At 32.7% G+C, this 3,367-nt stretch overlaps 1 long non-coding RNA gene across 1 annotated transcript; it reads left to right on the top strand.

The window, feature by feature from the left end:
- The first annotated feature begins 1,604 nt into the window (after nt 1-1,604).
- Nucleotides 1,605-2,157, top strand: LOC128644353 (uncharacterized). The gene is made up of 2 exons (XR_008399979.1): nt 1,605-1,956; nt 2,054-2,157. It is a non-coding gene; the product is annotated as an uncharacterized LOC128644353 (long non-coding RNA).
- Nucleotides 2,158-3,367: the final 1,210 nt, after the last annotated feature.

Here is a 3,367-nt window from a genome sequence, read left to right on the forward strand (position 1 = left end):
AGGGCATTTCCCTAAACAAACATGGCAGGTCTGTTCTCACATGGCCTAATTACACATCTGTACAGATGCTTTTGTTTATGTGGCTTTTTATTTCAAATGTAAACCTCTCTATCTCAGCAACTTTATGATCATCTCCCCCCCCCAAGCAAAATAATGCACTACCAGAAATAAAATCTATTTTATAAAGATTAAGCCTCTTAATTAGAAGTAAGATCTATTATTGTTTGAAACAATTGCCTTTTTTCCATTCTTAGTCTGTTTAGTCTTAAATCATTGCTGTTCCTATGTCTTCTCATGAAACAAGACAATATTTTTACACTGCAATTGCAGATACATGGAAAACCACTGTAACATATTACTATTCACTTGCTGTAATGTAACTTTGGGCAAGATTTATCAAGCGCCGAATATGAAAATTCTCATATTTTTCTCATAAAATGAAAGTTAACATTATATCGACATATTTATTAAAGTTGATGCGCCAGAAAAGTCTCTATTTCTCTGATATGCGAATAAAGTGACTTATGTTCACTCGCAAGTTTCGAATTTTGAGAATCAATTGTCTGGAAATGCCTAATACTTCTATTACATGTATACCCTTTTCATACACGCCCTTTTTTATTCGCAATTATCTTGTATTTATCAAAATTGTCGCATGTCATATTCACTTTTTCTATATTCACCAATTTTGAGGTTGCGATATAGTGGAAAAGCGCAAGTAGTTGTTTTTTGTTCTTGTTTGCAATGGAAAATTTCCGTTTTCTTGCGGTTATTGCTGTTTCTCGAAACAGAAATCGCCCACAACAGGTTGCAGAGCAAGATGCGGATCCAGAAACAAGAAGAAGGGTTCCAAGAATTTTTCGTTTAAGAATTGGTTTGGAAGCCCTTTCTGACCAAGAAATAAAAAGAAGATTCCGACTGAATAGACAGTCCTTAATTAATTTGTATCATCTAGTTGAGGCTGATATCGACCCAAAGACAGGAAGGACCCATGCTCTTCTAGGAATGATAAAATTATTGGCAGTTATCCATTTTTTGGCTACTGGGTCCCCCGGTCTTTCCAATCTGTCAGTAGTATAGTTGTGGGCCTCAGTCAACCTTCTTTTTCAAGGCATCTGACACATGTGCTCAAAGCTATTTTGAAGCATTTAAAATTATTTATTCATTTCCCTAATAATGCTGAAGTTTGGCAAAGTTTGAAAACTAATTTTTTTAAAGTTGCTGGTATGCCCAATGTCTTAGGGGCTATTGATTGTACACACATCCAATTGAGACCTCCGCAACACAAAGAAGAGCAGTTTAGAAATCGGAAACATAACCATTCCTTAAATGTACAAATGGTTTCTGATGCAAAGCTCAAAATAATGAGTGTCCGCTCAAATTTTCCTGGGTCATGTCATGACTATTATATTCTTCAACAGTCGGCACTTTATCGGATGTTTGAGTCGGCAGAGATGCCTGATGGATGGCTATTAGGTAATTATGTATATTATTCCTTTATTTGATAGTCTATTTCACATTTTATTTTTGACTTTTTTTTATTTTATTGTAAATGTTTTCTAATTTATTTACAATCTTTTTCTTTGTTAGGAGACAGTGGATATCCTTGTCGGCACTGGCTCATGACGCCATTCACAAATCCAAGAACCGACGCTCAGAAAAAATATAATGATGCTCATCGGAGCACTCGGTCAGCCATTGAGCGCACCTATGGTTTATTAAAAACTAGATTTAGGTGTCTAGATAGATCCGGTGGAGTGCTGCAATATGACCCGTGCAAGGTATCAGATATCATTTTGGTGTGCTGCATTTTGCACAACATAGCGCTGCAAGATGGAGATGTGGATGTCACTGTCCTCAGTAATAATGAAAACAATGAAGATCTTGATGCTTCAAGAGATTCCACCGCTGGTGGAGTCGAAGTTCGGAATAGCCTTGTTGCTAGATATTTCTCATGTTAGTATATTTTATTCTAGTTTTAACCAATACCTTTTTTAATTAGTCTGTGCTTTTCCCATTTTAAAATTTATATATATTTTTTTTCTTTTTAAAGGAATCAAATGCGGTTTAAAGAAAATAGAGAAGAATGAATCCAGTTCAAGCCCTATCGATTTAATTTTTTTGTTAATCGTTCATTAAAAAAAATTGTTAAATACATATTTTTTTTGGTTATCTTGTTATTTTTTGGACAAAAGCATCATGGTTAAATTAATTGGTTTTCCGCTACAATCTTCAAATAATTAGAATAATATTTGATTGCCTATATGGATCTTAAAAGTTGAATTTTCACAATAATGTCCCTTTAACCCTTCATTTTATCAATCATCAGTTTTTGAAGAAAATTAAATTTGAAAAGAATACCAAAAGAACAAAGCTGAATTGTTGATAATTTTTTTTTTTTTTTTTTATGAAAACCCCTATCTGTATCTTGAAGGTTTATTTCTTTTATGACTGTCCCTTTAATGGGTTAATGTTTTGCAGACAACAATATACTGTTTCAAATACTATATTAAGTGAATGTGCTATTACTATACAATTTTTAACGTTCGCTTTATATACTATTTGAGGCAGTATATTGTTGCCTGGAAATCATTACCCATTAAAGGGACAGTCATAAAAGCAATAAACTTTCAAGATTCAGATAGTGCTTTTCATAAACAAAAAAAATTAAAAAAAAATTCTTTTAGGTATCATGTGACAGCCATCAGCCAATCACAAATGCATCTACATATATGCTGTGAACTATTGCACATGCTCATTCGGAGCTGGTGACTCAAAAATTGTAAATATAAAAAGACTGTGCACGTGTTGTTTCTGGAAGTAAATTACCAACTTTCTATTTTACTCCTATTATCATTTTTTCTTTGTTCTCTTGCTATCTTTATTTGAAAAAGAAGTCAGCTAAGCTTTTTTTTGGTTTCAGTACTCAGGACAGCACTTTTTTATTGGTGGATGAATTTATCCACCAATCAGCGAGGACAACCCAGTTTGTTCACCAAAAATGGGCCGGCATTTAAACTTACATTCTTGCATTTCAAATAAAGATACCAAGAGAAAGAATAAAATTTGATAATGTGAGTAAATTATAAAGTTGATTTAAAGTTCATGCTCAATGTGAATCACAAAAGAAATTTTTTGGGTACATTGTCCCTTTAAGTACATCTTAACATAAAATATCTTAAAGTTATGCTGCATCATATTCAATTGTTTAAAAATTTTTTATATGATGTCCCTTTAAAATAATGGTGTAACCAATACTGTTATATTAAAGGTCCATTATATACAAATGTACAAACCCAAAAACTTCAAAATTGTTGAATGTGTTATATATGGATTAGCTACCATTGTTAAACAACAAACATTCATG

This window comes from Bombina bombina, unplaced genomic scaffold (genome assembly GCF_027579735.1).
Source record: "Bombina bombina isolate aBomBom1 unplaced genomic scaffold, aBomBom1.pri scaffold_648, whole genome shotgun sequence".
Classification (NCBI taxonomy): Eukaryota; Metazoa; Chordata; class Amphibia; order Anura; family Bombinatoridae; genus Bombina; species Bombina bombina.